The following is a 20,184-nucleotide window of genomic DNA, read 5'->3' as shown; positions in this document are numbered from 1 at the left end:
GACAAGGGATCATTTAAACAACATTTATCAGCTGCTCCAACCAATCACACTCACATAAATATAGCCAATTAAACCTAACACTTCAATAAGAGATAGAAATTAACTATATTAGTTCTTTCACTGTGTAATTCCACAAGACACAGTTCCTAGTTTTGAAGTGCAAAATTAGTCTGGCAATAACCAAGGTAGAAAAATACATGTGAAAGAAACTAGCCTTAAAGAAATGCGGTGACGTCTTGGAAATAGCTTGCATCAAAATACGTACCAAAAATCCTGGAAAAGATATGTAGAATCAAATACAAATTAGAGCGTGGTATGGGGAGATGGTTTGTTTCCTCTGAGATGGAAATTACTTTCCTTTCCAAATCTCCTGATTGATTTATTCAGTTGTTCAGTGCACTTGGTTTTTTTCCCCCTCAGAAAGCTTTTTGAAAATAACTTGCCCTCAATTTCTCACTATAGATACAAAAATATTTCCTAGAATAACATGAAGAACCAAAGCTTAGGGGTAAAATCATCCAGATAGAATGTACTTCCTTGTTAAATGATTGAAGTCTCCTCTGAGATAGGGGTCTTTGATTTCAGCTGAAACAGTTTGAGCATAAAAGGTCTTTTTATATTAAGGAATAATTTGCAAAAACATAAAACTACTGTTATTTGCACTGAAATGGAACTGAACTTTCTCTTCTTGCTTGGGTTATGTTTGATTACAACTCAAACTGTACAAAGCACAAAATGGCCATTCATTAATGGAAAAGCAGCAGGAATTAATTCTATCAAGCCATTCACAGTACAGATTCCAACAGCATAATTCATCTGATGCAGATAAGTCAAGAGTAATTTTCATTCTACTTAAAACTGTCTGGGAGTTTTGGTTTCATTTAACTATGCCACGATTCCATAATCACACAACATGGATTGATTGCATCTACATATTGAGCCAGATGTATTATTGAAACAGATTAATTTCTGGTTCAGTTTATATAGGAACCCAGAGGGCAGTCAACAATTGATAAAAATGTTTTAAATCAATTATAAATTAGCTGAAAGTGAAGAAAAATGTCTCATTGCCTTTCACAATAAGGAAAGAAGAAGGACTGAGCACAGCTTCTGAGGGGGCAGGTTCCTTAATTTGGGATTAAAGTCAAAGAAAGGCCTTTCCCATGTGCTTGACAAATTGGCCTCAGCAGTGAGGACATTTTTAAATACCGTAGGCTGCTTTGCTGGCCATAACACCTAGATAGCCTCATATTCAGAGATAGAGCTTTTCCAGACCTTTTGAACTTTACCAGTATCAAATGTTAAAAAAAAACCTATTAAACAAGGTCACTTTCTAAATAATGTTTAGGATTATTTAAGTCAAACAGGACATTAATTTCACAATGTTGTTTTTTAAATATAACTTTTATTAAGCATTTTTACTGCAGCACTAGAAACTAAAGCAAGCCAAACAAAGAGAAAGAGAAGCTATAAAAACATTATTTCCGACCTTCATCGTATGATGTATATCAGACATGTCAAACACAAGGCCCGGGGGCCAGATTCGGCCCGCGAAGTGGTTTCATGTGGCCCGCGAAGCCACCCTGGAAACAGTGAGGGAACGGCCCCCACTGCCTTGGCCCTGGCCCAGAGACCCTCCTTCTGCCAGAGACCCTCAGATCTGTCCCACTCCTGCCCAGGCCCCCATAGGCACCCTCGATGCGAAGGATGTAGAGTTGGCCATGTCCACCCCCAGCCCCCTGAGGGCAACCACAATGCTGATGCGGCCCTCAATGAAATTGAGTTTGACACCCCTGATGTATATAGACAGATTTAGTAGCTCTTAACCCCCTATAAAGTTACAAATAGATATCTCTTCATCCTATATCCCATCCCTTATCTATAAGCAAATCCATAAAACTACAAGTTTGGGAAGAGTGGTGCTCAGGTTGCCTTAAAAGTGTGTGCAGGCTCAGCCCCAGGTCTCAAGTGTGATGCCTTTCAGGAAGAACCTCCAAAAGTTCACACACAAAAAAGCTTGAGAATACTTCTGGCACAACAGCTGATTAGCCCAGCCACTCTGAATTATAAACCCCAGGAGCATGGCTTGTATATTATACTATAATGGATACTCATACATTGGAGCTGCTTTGAAAATTTGCTTTAGAAAGTTCCACTATTAAAGAATTTGGCTGCTGGAATTTGGGCTGGATTATCAGGAGCTATATTTCACTAATTCCAAACTAGCTTCAAAGTGGTAATCCTTGCCTTTCCAGTCCTTAAATGACTTGGGGCCTAAATGTCTGAAAATGTACTTTTCCCCCACATAATCTTCCTTGTGCTCTGAGATAATCAGAGAAGGGTCTTCACCCAGGACTGAGCAAAGAGCAGACTGCACTTACAAATGAAAGTTTTTCTGAACCAGGAAGAAAAGGCATCAACTATGTATGATTTGTACCACTCAGACATTTTAAAATAACAATCCTTCTAACTTGGATCCTTTCTTCTTCCACCCAAGAACTTGTGGTTCTTGGGTGCTATTCAGTTCTACGTCCCATTAGCTGCTCAATCGTGGGACAACAGGAGGACCAGGTCCTGTCAGTCCCGGTTTTAAGTCCTGCCAGGAGAACTGGAAGTTTTATTTATTTATTTATTTATTGGATTTATATACCGCCCTTTCCCGAAGGACTCAGGGCGGTTTACAGGGTATTTAAAACAAAGAATACAAAAGTTAAAAACAATTTTAAAAAATTAAATCAATCCCTGAAAAAAATAAAAACCCCAATTAAAATTAAAATTCTCAGCCTGGGCCAGAGAGCTCGAAGAGCCAGTTCTTCAGGTCCCGGCGAAATGAACGAAGGTCGGGGGCAGTCCTAAGCTCCACGGGCAGCTAGTTCCAGAGGGCAGGTGCACCCACTGAGAAGGCCCTCCCCCTGGGTGTTATCCGCCGGCAATCTTTTACCAGCGGCACCCTGAGAAGACCCTCCCTGTGGGAGCGCACTGGACGAAGGGAACTTGATGCTGGCAGCAGGTGTTCCCTCAGATATCCCGGACCCAAGCCATTTAGGGCTTTATAGGTCATCACCAGCACCTTGAATCTCACCCGGAGGGCAACCGGGAACCAATGCAGCTCGCGGAGTAGAGGTGTTACATGGGAGTATCGGGAAACCCCCATCACAACTCGCGCAGCCGCGTTTTGTCTGTAAAGTTTGCTTTGTGGTGTGGCTTTACATGACTTAATGTCTTTTGATTCTTTGATTTGTTAACCCATTCAAAAGCTAATAAGTAGATGAGGTGAAAGTGAGTCAACAACCCAGACAAAATTAGAGGGCTCACCCTTTTTTTTACCTCAAGGGAATTGACTGTGGAAACAGGGGCAGATGTTTTCTATAGAAGGCGAGGCTCACCATTTTACAGAGGAAAGGCACTGAACTATGAATGTGTGTCTTGTGGAATTATGCTTTCAAGTGAATCAGAAAGGGCGTGTATCTCAAATACCCAACAGTTCTTGTATGAGAATGTACCTTTCTTCATTTACATATACCCTCCTGGACATGACTGTTATGTTGCTATTACCATTTTTGCAGGTGTGGGCTGTGTGGGGGTATTCTTTTTAGTGGTGTACAATATCAAAATGCAATGCAGAGGAATAATATGACTTTTTAAAACAACAACAACAAACCACCATAATGTTTGAAGATCATATCCTAATTATTTAATCAAGAGAGGCCTTCCAGAAAAGCCAGGACTTAACTTTTCTCTGCAAAACCAAAAGATTGATCCTATAAAAACATATTTTTCAATGACTTAGGATCATCCATCCCTACCCATCTTCTCCTGAGACACTGATGATATAGGAGAAGCATTTTAGGTGTATCCTAGAGCAATGGGTCTTAACCTGTGGTCCAGATATCCCTGGAGGGCTGCAATGTCATCACAGGGTGGTCTGCGAAGTTCTTGAAGAATTGTTATGATTTAAATCTTGAGTTAAGTCTTGGTAGTCCGTGGCCATGGTCCATGGATACAGAAGGTATTTAGCGGGGGTCCATGGTGAAGAAAAGGTTGAGAACCACTGTCCTAGAGCATATCTTGGCATTGAGAATGACATTGACCAAAACCTAATCCTTCCTTCACATCTTCCCTCTACTTTCCATGCCTGATAGTTCTCAGGATTTCTGAGGCCTCTTTGAAGTTTTTCAAAGGCACAAAATGGGACAAAGTTAAAATGAACTAGACTGAAGAGTTTTAGAAGGCAGCTCAGCTTCTCTTTACCTATAATCTGGAAGAAGAAGAATGTGCCCAAATAACCATTTCTTAGTCTAAAGAGAAGTAGGTATGGAGTGCTAGTGTTTTTGGCAACATGTTTAAAAAGATAACGATATAAATTTTACACTCAGCATTTAAGAGCTGAATGAAATAGTGATATAATTTCACAAGAGCTAACATTCTCTGTTCTTTTCAATGTCAATTATTCCTCCCCACAAGAGGTTGAAAATTATAATTACAGTATGATGCTGATATTGGTCAGAGACATGGTTGTGATAATGGCAAATGCAGAAATAGTTTCTATCATCTAATAGTGAGGCTTAAAATGCACAAAAACCTGTTTTTTTTTCAAATTATGAGGTGAGGGAAAACAAATTATAACCACCGGTTGCAAGTGAAGCTATAATCTTAAAGGAACCCTGTAGTTCATGATTGTGAAAACAATTAATGCAGGTTCCCTGAAAACATCCAGTTAGTGGGGAAAGGTAAAGTTAGTGCTGGAGATAGGAAAAGGAATGTAGAAAGCCACAGAGATGGAAAAACTATGCAGAAGCAGTTGCCAATTCTCCCACTCCACTGCCTTTGTTTTTTTTTTGAATGTTTGTATCATTTTGCCTGCTGATATATAAAGAAAGGCTAAGCGAATAAATGACCCCAAAGTTTACTGCTTGTTTATTTCTCCCCATACCAGCTCAAGCAAGAAGTTTTCAACACTAACTTGAGCATTGCGTGAGAGAGTACACAGGTGCAGGCCCAGGCAGTCCCTCCACTGTCTCTTGTAGCAGATGTGAGGAGGCTTGGCATTCACTGCGGGCTCTAGGGACTCCTGTTCAAGCAGCTCCATTGTCACATCTGCCAGGGCCAGTTTTGGAGGCAGGACAAGGCTGTACTGACAAGGAGTAAAGAGGTATTTTCCCATCATGTTTCGATCAATCTCAAGCTTCAGTCCTACTCTCCATAATTTCCAGGTAGAACACATACAACAGGATTTTCTTTTTGTTGGCAAGACTGAAGCAAACTAATAGTTGAGTAGCTTTGCTTTTTTCCTTTGCTGCATTAGCATGTTAACATTTTTTTTAAAACACCAAGCAGCAAGTTTGCTTGCCTGTTCTCTTGTTATTTTCACGTGGGCGTTGGAAGCAAGGGCAGAATGACAAACCCTACAGCATTCCATAAGAGAACAGCCACTTGACTCCTCTTTCTTCATCCCCCACAACCGAAACCACCCAAGGAGGGAAGCACTGTTATCACTGCAGCGTAGAGTAGTGCCTCTAACCCCCAACTTTTCCAGGTAATCCAGAAGGATGCAGTGGTCAGAAGTGTTAAAGACCACCAAGAAGTCTAAAATTACTTGTAAGGATGAACTGTTCTTATTTAAATCACAACAGAACTCATCCACAAAGGCTCAAGTCATCTTCTATGCCTGGGTCTAAACCCTGCCTATAAAAAGTCCAGGTAACCTTTAAATTAACGAATATGTATGTGTATTTTCTTTCTCTTCCCCAGGTTGCTCCTGGTGATATATGGGTAATGATCTCTTGGCTGAACCTTCTTGTTTGGAAAATGCCACAAAGAGAACATGGATGAATATTTTGCTCCTCTTACACAGTGTATCTCTTTGAAAGCTTTACTAAATCATCTACCGTGCTCACCTAATACAGAATATCTGTTCCAGACCTTAACGTACCTTAAAAGAACATGAAGTATCAGCTGCTGTACAGTATTCCTGTGTCTCCTCTTCATTAAGAAAAACCTGGGTGCATCTCTATTTTTTACACACATTTGAATCTGAAGGTTTAATTACTATTAAGAGCTGTCTCCTAAACATTGAGACACTCGTCAAGGAAATTTTTCTGTTTAACTCATGCTAAATTAAATATCTCAATCCTTGACCTATCCATTATGGGGGGAAGTTATCCACTGAGGGGAATGGAACATGGAAGCCAAGCCACAGAGCTGTTTCTGATGCTTTCTGTTTAAAAGCACCATGCATAACACAAAAGCTCCTAGGAGGTTTGCCAGAGTCATGCCTGAGTCAGCATGGGTGGCTCAGGAACTCTGAGAGTTGAAGTCCATAGGCAGTTGCCCACCCCTAGGGTAAGATTATGTGATGTATCACTATAAAAAAAACCTACAATCAGCAAGCTAAAAAAAACAAAGTAGGCAAGAAGGAGAATGGTGCCAATCAACAGATACCAATTAATCCTGGAATGATAGCTGAGGGGATGGAAAGGAAGGGATCAATACATGCTTTAAAAAATAATCCCAAATTCCACCAGAATTCTAGTTAAACCACAATTTATCAGCCATTGCATGGATGCTTATATGGATCAGGGTAGGAAGAGCTTTTCTGGGCTTCTCTAATAATTTCAGCATTAATACTTATCCATTATGTTTACACAGACGGTCTGGATTTGCTCAATATATTACACTAGACTAAAATGCTATTATTAATTTATAGTACAGCTTGTTATGGAAAGCCATTCACTGTGTTAGTATGTTGTACATATCAGATAATTTACATTAAGCCAGAATAGCACACTGTACTGTATAGGCCTTGCAAATCCAAGTTTCTGGTTTAGTGCATTGTGGAAATCCAGCCTTATAATTCTGTACTGGAATTCTAGCACACTTGTGGGATTATTGCTTATTAAGTTATTAAGCTTTTTAAGCATTAAAACTAAAACTGAAACTACATCAAATTGCTTATCTGTTTAACCTTGCCACCCACTTCATTTCTCTTCCCTTCCTCTCTTTCAGTGTTGAGGCTTGGAACACCTATAAAAGTGCCAAGTGTCTCCAACCCCACTCAACCCCTCCATTGAAAATTAAATATAATGATCTCTCCCTCCCTCCCTCCCTCTCTCCCATCTATGTATCTATTTCTTGAAATATATCTAATCAACAGACAAGTTTATTATAACTTTTTTTAGCACTTTGATATTGTCCTTTTCACTGTCGTTGTCCAGAAAGGAAATCGTATGCTAGAGTAGATTGTTTCTTGTACACAACAATGCTGAAATTCTGTAGAAACCTTTAAAATGATAGTCACGTAATGTTGAATTCCTAGTAAAAAAAACATCTCTACATTTAAGCTTTGTCTTCGAAAGCTATATCAACTGGAAATCTCTCTTTTTTTTTATTAAGAAATTGAGATTGTCATTGTTTCAGTTGTAGGACATAAAATGTCCTTGCCATCATGATATCTTGGGTCTGCTTTTTAGACTTATTTCCCAATGGAGAAATAATTAGTGCAGAAAAAGATGTGTAGAAACTTGTTTCTGCATTGTTTGAACCGCCTTTGCTTTCATTTCCACCCTGCAATAACTTTGAGCCAAAGCTGCTATTTAATAGCAGAAAAATTAGGCAAAAGTTCCCTTTCCACAAGAGGCCAAAGACTCAAAGGAAATCCGGTATCAAGATTTATAAAAATAGGACTATGTTTGGCAGAAGTCCCAAAGGTTAATAAGAAGAAACATAAATTCTGATCTTTTCATGCCCGAAAAAACAGTACCCATTTGTCTATTTCTGTTAGTACACTATATAAAATAAGCGGTGGTGGTATCAGTAGTGATGGAGGAGGAGGAGGAGGAGGAGGAATAAAACATAATGCATTGTATACATAATACATTATAAACTAAGCTACTTCTAATGGCTATTTCTGCAATTGAACCACAGGAAATATAAGCCTGTAAATATTATACTGCTGATGATTCTGTAATACATGAGTTCATATTTCTGACAGGGTCTCATTTATCCTTTATATTTTACTGTAATTTACATATATTAAAATGTTTGAAATGATCCTAGTTGATCATCCACCTTGGGTGTTGCTGCATCAAGAGTGGGGCATCTTCATTTTTATATCAGATGATCAAGAAAGCATGTCCTTTTCTGTGATTGGCTGTCAAACTAAAAGAGGTTTCCTCCTTAGATAAGTGCAGAGAAGAACTGTGGTCACACATAATCAGAATGTGTGTCTCCTTGCCTTCATATGCCATTACAGGGACTTTGAAGGTTAGATTTCTCTGTGGACCTGCAGTGCTGCAGCTGCAGATTGAAAGTATTGTGCATGGAAAAGAGTGATGGAAACAGCCTACTATATAATGCTTCACTGATCAAGGAATCTTGAAATAATTGTGGCTGGTTGCACAAGCAGCCAGATGTTTAGACTGGATTTGCCATTTACATCTATTTATCTATCTATAGGGACCACTACGGTGGGAAGGTAACAGCGTTCCGTGCGCCTTTGGCGTCTAGTCATGCCGGCCACATGACCACGGAGACGTCCTCGGACAAGCGCTGGCTCTTCGGCTTTGAAACGGAGATGAGCACCGGCCCCTAGAGTCGGAAACGACTAGCACGCATGTGTGGGGGAACCTTTACCTTATCTATCTATCAAGTCCTTCCCCATGACCTGGATTAGGCAGCTGTTGTTTAATAATAATAAAGGTATCATTCCAGAATCTAAACTGTTCCAATAAAGCTGTGTTTTGCAACTGATTGATAATGATTTTGTCAACGCTAATTTTCAAGTAGTGCTCCAGATGTTTGGGGATCGCATCCAAAGTGCCTGTTACTGCTGGTACTATCTTTGCTTTCTTTTGCCATAGTCATTCTATTTGTATTTGCAGGTCTTTCTATTATGTGATTTTCACAAGTTCTTTCTCTTGTCCTGTCTTCAGGTCCTGCAATATCCAATATCCAGATTTTTTTGTGTTTATTATTATTATTTAAATAAACGCATTATGCTTTGTAATAAACAACATTATGCAAAGTGTAGAAATAGAGCAAAAAAAAGTAACTGAAAGAAAGAAATAGATTAAAAATGGAGAAGGAAATATAGTTAAATTTAGTTTACACCATTTCCATTCATGTATTTTTCTGTATCTTTCTATCTTTATATATAGGGAAAACTATATATTTGCAAGCCATCTTTGCTTCCATCATATCCCTACACAAGTTCACACATTGTCATTTGTTTCTTAAAGTTCTTACCTTTTTGCTTTTGAGGATCTCATCAACTCCATCCAACTACGACTTTCTCATTCTTCCCATTCCTCTTTCCCCTTTCATTTCTCCTTCATAAATTTATTTTGTTTACTTCTTTTTTATTCCTTTTCCATGTTAATATATTTTCTTCAAAGGGATCAGTAAAAATAAATTAATACATAATAAAATGAAAATGGCAAAAAATTATCAATGGGATTGACGAAATTGTGGCATATTCTTGAAAACTGTTAAGTAATAAAAAGAAATGTTTGAGATTTTTTTCTGAATGTGAGAAAAATAAATGGAAAATCAAATGGCTACCTCTACCCCACGTTATGATAAGTTAACTTTTATTATATAACCAAGCTTCATGTTGTATATAGTTAGGCAGTGAGAAAAAGTGTTTATGGATCAGCTTAGGCAGTGGTGGGATTCAAATATGTGAACAACCGGTTCTCTGTGTGATTGCTGCTTCTGGAAGTCCATTCTGGGCCTGGGCAACAAAAAATTAGCTACCAGTTCTGCCGAAGTGGTGCAAACTGGCTGAATCCACCACTGAGCCTAGGCCAGGGCTTTTCAACCATGGTACGGGTACCACCTGTGGTACATTGGCACCTGGCAAGTGGTACGTGGCCATCCTAGAAAAGTGGTAGTGGGGGAGGGGAATGAGCTGAACCGGTGGCAGCACCGCACAAGCCTGACTGAGAGATTGCTGGAGCTGCAGGGCTGTCAGGGCTCAGCGGAAGCTCCAGGATCAGCACCAGGCTCCAGCTGGAGTTCGGCGCTGATCCTGGCGCTTCTGCTGAGCCTAGAAGAAGCACCGATCAGCTGGAATGTTGCAGGTCTTGTGATTTACATTCAGATGCTTGGCAACTGATTCATATTTATGATAGTCACAGTGTCCCAGGGTCATGTGAAGTGACCAAAACCTGCTGCAACCACCCAGCAGATGCGGGGAATAAAAACCAACCACCCCACCCCCACGACCAATCCTCAACAGAAATGCTCACAACAATAAAAACCTCGGACAGGAGGAAGAGTGCCACCAGGCAGGCGGGCAGGTGTCTTGCTCGGCTGTGGCTTGGGGGGCACTTTTTTCAGTGCCATTGTAACTTCGAACAGTACTAAGTGAACTGTTGAAAGTCGAGGACTACCTGTACTTCATCACTTTTTTCCTTTTTTTTTTTTGGTCATCAAGTTTTTGACACCTTGCTAGGTGACTGGTGGTACTCAGATGTTGCCATATCCTAAAAGTGGTACAGTGGGTGAAAAGGTTGAAAAGCCCTGGCTTAGGCATCCTAATTTCTGGGCAATGGTCAAGCAATGACATGCAGCTGATAATAGAAGCACAAGTAGGAACCCATCCAACACAATGGCCAGTCAAAGGCTGCACACTTCTGCCCTAGGTGTCAAAGTAGACATCTATCGGGAACATCTAACACTGAGGCCTATAACTAAAAGCACATTTGCAAATTAAAATGTTGGCGAATATATGAATAGAGCAGTAGAACCAAAGAACCAGGCTTACTAGAACGTGGCAGAATCTAGTGTCATGATGTTCATATTAATAACCTATATAGAACAACTTATATTGCAAGAACAATAAAAAGAATCTTTGTGAATGACTGAACAAACACACCTGCTTTGCTTAGTTGATATGATTAATGCTCTGCAGAGGTTCAAACAAGATCATATCTGATTTTCCTAAACAAGAATGTCTAGTTCAACAGCATGCTCTAAGCAAACTTTCCTAGATAAGTAAGTGTAGTTGGCAGTGGTGAAATGTATGGGGCACATACAGAAGAAGAAAATTTAATTGCTAGTTTTATAACATATATGATTGCTAACATCATAGAAATTTCCATTCCATGGGTGCTATCCTGATGAAAAGCAAGATCTTCTTAGTAGACTGATGACAACGCATTTCTTTTGTGAAATTTATTGTGTAATTTCTTTTCACAGTAAACAGGACACTCTGAATTCTCTCTATAGTTAGTTCCTGAGAGAAGGAAAATCTACTATTAAAGATGAAATATTAATTAGGAACTGAATGCAGGGTTGCACTCAGGTTGAAATATCCCCTGGTTTCATGCCTGAATTTCATCATAATATACGTAAGTAGACTTGCACTTCTGTTTAATGACAGTCCTCGACATATGAATGTATTTGAGCCTGGAATTATGGTTGTAAGTCATTGCAGTCATAAGATGAGGCATCACCTAAATAGACACATTTTTTTCAAAACTTTTTGTGGTGTTTGTTAAACGAATGTCATGGTCATTAAGCAAATGCCACAGTCATTAAACAAATGTGGTTGTCTTTAAGTGAATAATTTTCTCCAATGTTTTTTTTTTTGCTGGAAATCAGAAGTAAATTCCAGAAACCAGCAAAAAGTCATAAAGCTTTTTTTATGAGATATAGAATTGAGGTGGTTGCCAGGTGCCCAAAATGCAATTATATGATTGGGGGTGGGGGAGCCATCGTAATTTCAAAAACAGATGATAAGTAGTTTTTTTGGATTCATTGTAACTTAAAATGATCACTAAGCAATGGGTCATAGCACTACCTGTACTATGCCTCACGTGGATGAAGCAGGAAATAATGAGCAAGGATGTTGTCAGAATCCATATATATCACATTCATAAATGTATGTTTAAATCATTATCCCCCCCCCATGGATTCTGCCATCTCCCGAGGAAGGAGGAGCGCATGTGGATTCAGCCTGCCTTAGGTTATTTCAAAGACCAAGGGAAACCTTTTGAACTGGGGGAACAAAAGGGAGGGTTAGAGAAGAAGGCATGTGGCCTGTGTCTTCATTCAAATCTGTAGAGGAAGAAGGCAATAACCATAAAGATTCGAAGTTCCCTTTTCCCACGAAAGGGATGACACGAAGTAAAATGATGGGGGCTGACCAAATGGGTTTGAGGGAAGGGGGGTTGAACCGGGAACCCTTTATAAAGTTTCAATTTGTAAAACAATACTAAGTCCTGTCTTGTATTTCCACAACCAAGCATGTCCTAGTAAAAATTCCTTTTGGACTAGAACTGACTCCAAGAGTTTTTGTTTTCCTAAGACATGGATTGGGGTGGGTCCTGACAGATGTCTTTTTGTGATGGCTTTGCTACATTTGCAATTATGATGAAGAGACAAGCATGAAAGGTTTTCTGAGGATGTTCATTCTAGACCTCGAGGGATTTCCCATGCAAAAAGAGTCTGCTTCTACTACTGTGCTGGCAGGCATGGAGAAAGATTCAGATATTGTTTTAAAGGCCTCTGAACTCAGTTTTTCTCCATTTTTCTCTATTATTTTAAATTTACCTATTATTTTTCCCTCACAGAGGAGCAGATGTTTGGGAGTGTTTTAATTGATTTTCCATGTATCAAAAGATATATCGTGAGAATTAAGCGCACAACCGAGTGGCTTTTCCTCACTGTCATACTGCAGTAGAATGGAGGAAGCTGGGCAGTTGTGGTTTCTTTTTCTCCACTTTTCCTGGAATAGATCTTTTCTCTCTTAGAAAGGTAGCACATACACTTCTGAGCACAAGTAGAAACTTGAAAGCAAGGCATGGATGCACTGAAAAATAGAAATCAGATTGACTATGTGCTCTGCAGCCAAAGATGGAGAAGCTCTATACAGTCAGTAAAAACAAGACCAGGAGCTGACTGTGGCTCAGACCATGAGCTTCTCATTGCAAAGTTTAGGCTTAAACTGAAGAAAGTAGGGAAAAGCACTAGGCCACTCAGGTATGAATTAAATCATATCCCGGTTGAATATACAGTAGAGGTGACAAATAGATTTAAGGAATTACATTTGATAGACAGAGTGCCTGAAGAACTATGGACAGAGGTTCGCAACATTGTACAACAGGTAGCATCCAAAACCATCCCAAAGAAAAAAGAAATGCAAGAAAGCAAAATGGCTGTCTGAGGAAGCTTTGCAAATAGCTAAGGAAAGGAGGAAAGTGAAAGGCAAGGGAGAAAAAGAAAGATACGCCCAATTGAATGCAAAAAATTCTAGAGAATAGCTAGAAGAGATAAGAATGCCTTCTTAAATGAACAGTGCAAAGAAATAGAAGAAAACAATAGAATAGGGAGGAGATCTTTTCAAGAAAATTGGAGAGATGAAGGGAACATTTAATGCAAAAATGGGCATGATAAAGGACCAAAACGGCAAGGACCTAACAGAGGCAGAAGAGTTTAAGAAGAGGTGGCAAAATTATACAGAAGAACTATACAAGAATGAGCTTAACTTCCCTGATAATCACAATGAGGTGGTCACTGACCTCGAGCCAGACATCCTAGAATGTGAAGTGAAGTGGGCCTTAGAAAAGCTGAGCAACAACAAAGCTAGTGGAGGTGACAGTATTCCAGCTGAGCTATTCAAAATCTTAAAAGACGATGCAGTAAAAGTGCTGCACTCAATTTGCCAGCAAATTTGGAAAACTCAACAGTGGCCACAGGATTGGAAAAGATCAGTTTACATTCCAATTCCAAAGAAAGGCAGTGCCAAAGAATGTTCAAACTATCGCACCATTGCACTCATTTCTCATGCTAGTAAAGTTATGCTTAAAATCCTACAAGCTAGACTCCAGCAGTATGTGGATCGAGAACTACCAGAAGTACAGGCCGGATTTCGAAGAGGCAGAGGAACTAGAGATCAAATTGCCAATATACACTGGATCATGGAGAAAGCTAGAGTTCCAGAAAAACATCTACTTCTGCTTCATTGACTATGCTAAAGCCTTTGATTGTGTGGATCATAACAAACTGTGGCAAGTTCTTAAAGAGATGGGCGTACCAGACCATCTTATTTGTCTCTTGAGAAACCTATATGTGGGCCAAGAAGCAACAGTGAGAACTGGACACAGAACCACTGATTGGTTCAAAATTGGGAAAGGAGTCAGGCAAGGCTGTATACTGTCGCCCTGCCTATTTAACTAATATGCAGAGCACATCATGACAAAGGCAGGGCTAGATGAATCAAAAGTTGGAATTAAGATTGTCGGACGAAATATCAACAACCTAAGATATGCAGATGATACCACTCTAATGGCAGAAAGTGAAGAAGAACTAAAGAGCCTCTTGTTGCAGGTGAAGAAGGAGAGTGCAAAAGTTGGGTTGAAACTAAACATTAAGAAAATTAAGATCATGGCATCCGGCCCTCTCAATTCCTGGCAAATAGATGGGGAAGAAATGGAGGTAGTGACAGATTTTATTTTCTTGGGCTCCAAGATCACTGCAGATGGGGACTGTAGCCAAGAAATTAAAAGACGCTTGCTCCTCGGGAGAAAAGCCATGACAAATCTAGACAGCACACTAAAAAGCAGAGACATCACCCTGTCAACAAAAGTGCGTATAGTCAAGGCTATGGTCTTCTCAGTTGCAATGTATGGCTGTGAAAGTTGGACATCTGTCGGACAAAATCGCTCGGATTCGGACCGGTCTGGACTCTGACTGGGCAGAGTCTGGCGATCAGGACACGGGTGGTCTTGTCGATGTTATCTGGGATGAGTTCAATCCTGTGACACCGGAGGAAGTGGACAGGATTATGGGGAGGCTGAGCTCCACCACATGTTTATTGGATCCGTGCCCTTCCTGGCTGGTTTATGCGGCCCGGGAGGGGACACGAGGCTGGTTCCAGGCGGTTATATCTGCATCTTTGAGTGAGGTTAGTTTCCCCGCCACCTTGAAGGAGGCGGTGGTGAGACCTCTCCTCAAGAAGCCTGCCTTGGACCCAGCTGTGTTAAATAACTTTCGTTCGGTCTCCAACCTTCGCTTTCTTGCGAAGGTTGTTGAGAGCGTGGTGGCGCATCAGCTCCCTCTGGTTCTGGATGAAGCGGATTATCTAGACCCGTACCAATCGGGCTTCAGGCCCGGGTACAGCACAGAGACGGCATTGGTCGCTCTGGTGAATGATCTCTGGAGGGCTCGGGACAGGGGATATTCCTCTGTCCTAGTCCTATTATACCTCTCAGCGGCTTTCGATACCATCGACCATGGTATCTTGCTGCGGCGTCTCAGGGGATTGGGAGTGGGAGGCACGGTTTTTCAGTGGTTCTCCTCCTATCTCCTGGGACACTCGCAGTCGGTGTTGGCAGGGGGGCAGAGGTCGACCTCGAGGCCTCTCGCTTGTGGAGTCCCTCAGGGGTCGGTCCTCTCGCCTCTCCTGTTCAACATCTACATGAAACCGCTGGGTGAGATCATTCGTGGTTTTGGAGTTGGGTATCATCAGTATGCTGATGATACCCAGCTTTTTATTTCGACCCCAAACCACCCCAGTGATGCCCTCGACGTGATGTCCTGCTGCCTGGAGGCGGTTCGGGTCTGGATGGGAAGGAACAGGCTTCGACTCAACCCTGACAAGACTGAGTGGCTGTGCGTTTCGGCATCTCGGGATATTCAGGATATCCCATCTCTTTCTATGGGGGGGTGAATTATTGCCCCCCGTAGATAGGGCTCGCAACTTGGGAGTCCTCCTAGATTCACAGCTTTCTTTAGAAGACCATATAGTAGCTGTGACTAGGGGGGCCTTCGCCCAGGTTCGCCTGGTGCGCCAGTTGCGGCCCTATTTAGACCGGGATGCCTTACGTACGGTCACTCATGCGCTCGAGACCTCTCGTTTAGACTACTGCAACGCTCTCTACATGGGGCTGCCCTTGAAGACCACTTGGAGGCTCCAACTGGTACAGCATGGAGCCGCGAGAGTTGTGCTGGGAGTTTCCCGATACTCCCATGTTACACCTCTGCTCCGCGAGCTGCATTGGCTTCCAGTTGTCTTCCGGGTGAGATTCAAGGTGCTGGTATTGACCTATAAAGCCCTACATGGCATGGGTCCAGAATACCTTGGGGAGCACCTGCGGCCGGCATCAACTTCCCTCTCCCAATACGCTCCCACAGAGAGGGCCTCCTCAGGGTGCCACCGGTCAAAGAATGCCGACTGGTGGCCCCCAGGGGGAGGGCGTTCTCTGTGGGTGCGCCGGATTTATGCAACCGTCTTCCGGTTGAGCTCCGGATGGCGTCCTACCTGCGCTCCTTCCAGCGCGATCTAAAGACTTATCTCCTGATGGGATGGGGTTGGGTTTTATTACTTTTAATGTGCTTTAACCTATTGTAAGAGCTGTGGGCATTTTGTTTAATCTCTTTTAATTTTTGTATTTTGTCTTTTAACATGTACTGCCCTGTTCACCCCCCGGAGTCCTTCGGGAGAAGGGCGGTATACAAATAAAATTAATAATAATAATAATAAGAAGAAGAAGAAGAAGAAGAAGAAAGACCGAGCACCAAAGAATTGAGGCCTTTGAGCTATGGTGCTGGAGAAGACTCCTGCGAGTCCCTTGGACTGCAAGGCGATCAAACCGGTCAGTCCTAGAGGAGATCAACCCTGACTGCTCTTTAGAAGGCCAGATCTTGAAGTTGAAACTCAAATACTTTGGCCACCTAATGAGAAGGAAGGACTCACTGGAGAAGAGCCTAATGCTGGGAAAGATTGAGGGTAATAGAAGAAGGGGACGACAGAGAATGAGGTGGCTGGATGGAGTCACTGAAGCAGTAGGTGTGAGCTTAAATTGACTCCAGAAGATGGTAGAGGACAGGAAGGCCTGGAGGAACATTGTCCATAGGGTCGCGATGGGTCGGACACGACTTCACAGCTAACAACAACAATTGAAACACTAATATATGATTCTTCATCCCCCTTCTATCTTCCCCCCTGTAGTGTACATGATCTAGCTAAGTCAACATACTTAAGGTAAAAATAACAGGTTCTGAAATAATTGGGTGTTTTTATAAGAACATTAAAGTTTCTGGAAAATGTTTATCAGTATATTTATAAAAATATTCAACCAGATTATGTTTGAAATCTAAAACCTAACAAATAATATTGTTATTAGTAAACTGTTAGGGTTCTTAATACAGATACCAACCACTAGAAGACAGAAAACTATTTAATATCCTCAGACTTATCTTGATATATTGAGACAAACTGATTTTTATTAATTAAACAGCATGTTCTCACACTATGTAGCCAGAATGACCTAACATAAACCCAAAACCTTTTAGTTTGCCGAATTCATTTTCTCCATAATTACATTAAGCTGATTTTTCTGATTTTTTTCACCTAAGCTAAAAAAGTCTCAAAAGTTCTGATCTTCTAACTCCAGTTCAACACTTTCTACTGTCATACAATTTTCTTTTTAGATCCAATGAGATCACAATATTCCAAGCATTGGTATCCAAAAATATTACCTCACTGGACAGAAAAGTCAATGCTCTATTCCTTTTCTAATAATTCCAAACATGAATCATTAGCATGCCATCAAACTAACGTCTTGCTGAACTTATTCATTATAGATCCTTTTACTGTTTGCCTATATGGGACGTGGTGGCTCAGTGGGTTAGGACGCTGAGCTTGTCGATCAGAAGGTCGGCAGTTTGGCGGGTCAAATCCCGAGTGCCGTGTAACAGAGTGAGCACCTGTTACTTGTCCCAGCTTCTGCCAACCTAGCAGTTCAAAAGCACATAAAAATGCAAGTAGAAAAATAGGGACCACTGCGGTGGGAAGGTAACAGCATTCCGTGAGCCTTTGGCATCTAGTCATGCCAGCCACATGACCACGGAGACGTCCTCGGACAAGCGCTGGCTCTTCGGCTTTGAAACAGAGATGAGCACCGGCCCCTAGAGTTGGAAACGACTAGCACGCATGTGCGGGGGAACCTTTGCCTTTACCTTACTGTTTGCCTACTGTCAGCTCGAACTTCATTCAGATATGTGTCTACTTTCTACACTTGGTCATATTCAGGTTTTATGCTTTGGAGCGCTATAAAGAAAGACATGCTAGATTAGGATATACAGTAGGCCAATCAGGCCACTTTTCTCTATCACATCATGATCAAACAAATGCATGTGGGAAGTTTCATAAACACAGACAGGTGCCAACAACAGTCATCTTCCATGGTTGATACTTAGTCATGGAATCTCTAGAACAGAAAAAGACCAAGCCTTTTCTACTTTAAAATTCATCTAGATCATTTATGGAACATTTAATGCAGACCCTTTAAAGTACTTACTCTTTATAAGTAGTTATGCTAAAAAATGTCCATTTATTCCTGCTCTCTGCTTCATGTTTTTAACCAGTAGAAGGAAAATGGTTTGCAATTCTGCAGAAAAATAGCATTTGTCCCTTCTTTGCATCTGATGCAATAAATTATGATCTACACAATGTTGTGCTTAGTGTTTTGGGTGTTTCAAGCATAGCTACTTCTTTGAACAATGACAGTCACTGAAAAAAAGTGTTTTTCTACCCTTGTTTTTTTCTACACAGAAAAAAATTGTGTAGGATCCCCTTCCTAAAGGACTCCAATAGCCCACTAGAGCTATTAGAATGGGCAAATTGGATTGTTAATGCTCAGAGCTGCAGTGGAAGCTAGAAGCTGGGATGGAAAACAACAACTAACCTTCTTATTAATAAGGTAAAGGTAAAGGTTCCCCCGCACATGCGTGCTAGTCGTTTCCAATTCTAGGGGCCGGTGCTCATCTCCGTTTCAAAGCCGAAGAGCCAGCGCTTGTCTGAGGAGGTCTCCATGGTCATGTGGCCGGCATGATAGACGCCAAAGGCTCATGGAACACAGTTACCTTCCCACTGCAGTGGTCCCTATTTTTCTACTTGCATTTTTACGTGCTTTCAAACTGCTAGGTTGGCAGAAGCTGGGATGAGTAACAGGCACTCACTCTGTTACGCAGCACTCGGGATTCAACCCGCCAAACTGCCAACCTTCTGATCGACAAGCTCAGTGTCCTAACCCACTGAGCCACCGCATCCCTTCTTATATTTATTTTTATTTATTTATTTAATTAAATTTCTGTACCGCCCTATTCCTGAAGGACTCAGGGCGGTTTACAGGGCAGCATAATATACAATATAAAAATAATATAGAATTAAAATACATTAAATTAATTAAGCCCAATTAAAACAACGTTTAAAAAACCTAAAACCCCTTCAGTCCAGGCCTGATAGATCTAAAAACCAGGTTTTCAGGTCCCGGCGAAACGAACGCAGATCGGGGGTGGTCCTAAGTTCCACGGGTAAATCATTCCAGAGGGCAGGCGCACCCACAGAGAACGCTCTTCCCCTAGGAATAACCTGCCGGCATTCCCTAACCGGCGGTATCCTGAGAAGGCCCTCCCTGTGGGAGCATACGGGACGAAGGGAGCTTGATGCCGGCAGCAGGTGTTCCCTCAGATAACCCAGACCCAAGCTATTAAGGGCTTTATAGGTCATCACCAGCACCTTGAATCTCACCCGAAGGGCAACCGGAAGCCAATGCAGCTCGCGGAGTAGAGGTGTTACGTGGGAGTATCGGGAAGCCCCCATCACAACTCGCGCGGCCACATTCTGCACCAGTTGAAGCCTCCGAGTGGTCCTCAAGGGCAGCCCCATGTAGAGAGCATTGCAGTAGTCTAAACGGGAGGTCACGAGCGCATGAGTGACTGTGCGTAGGGCATCTTGGTCCAGATAGGGTCGCAACTGGCGCACCAGGCGAACCTGGGCAAAAGCAGCTCCTATATGATCTTCTAAACTGAGCCGTGAATCCAGGAGGACGCCCAAGTTGCGAGCCCTATCAATGGGGGGTAACACCTCACCCCCCATAGTTAATGATGGACAAAACTGGTTTTCCCAAGATGCCGGTATGCACAGCCACTCAGTCTTGGCAGGATTGAGTCGGAGCCTGTTTCTCCCCATCCAGACCTGAACCGCCTCCAGGCAACGGGACATCACGTCGAGGGCATCACTGAGTTGGTTCGGGGTGAAATAAAAAGTTGGGTATCATCAGAGTACTGATGATAACCCACCACGAAGCCATGAATTATCTCACCCAGCGGCTTCATATAGATGTTGAACAGGAGGGGAGAGAGGACTGACCCCTGAGGAACTCCACAAACGAGAGG

This window comes from Vipera ursinii, assembly GCF_947247035.1.
Source record: "Vipera ursinii genome assembly, chromosome: 1".
Classification (NCBI taxonomy): domain Eukaryota; kingdom Metazoa; phylum Chordata; class Lepidosauria; order Squamata; family Viperidae; genus Vipera; species Vipera ursinii.
This window is presented reverse-complemented; position numbering follows the sequence as displayed.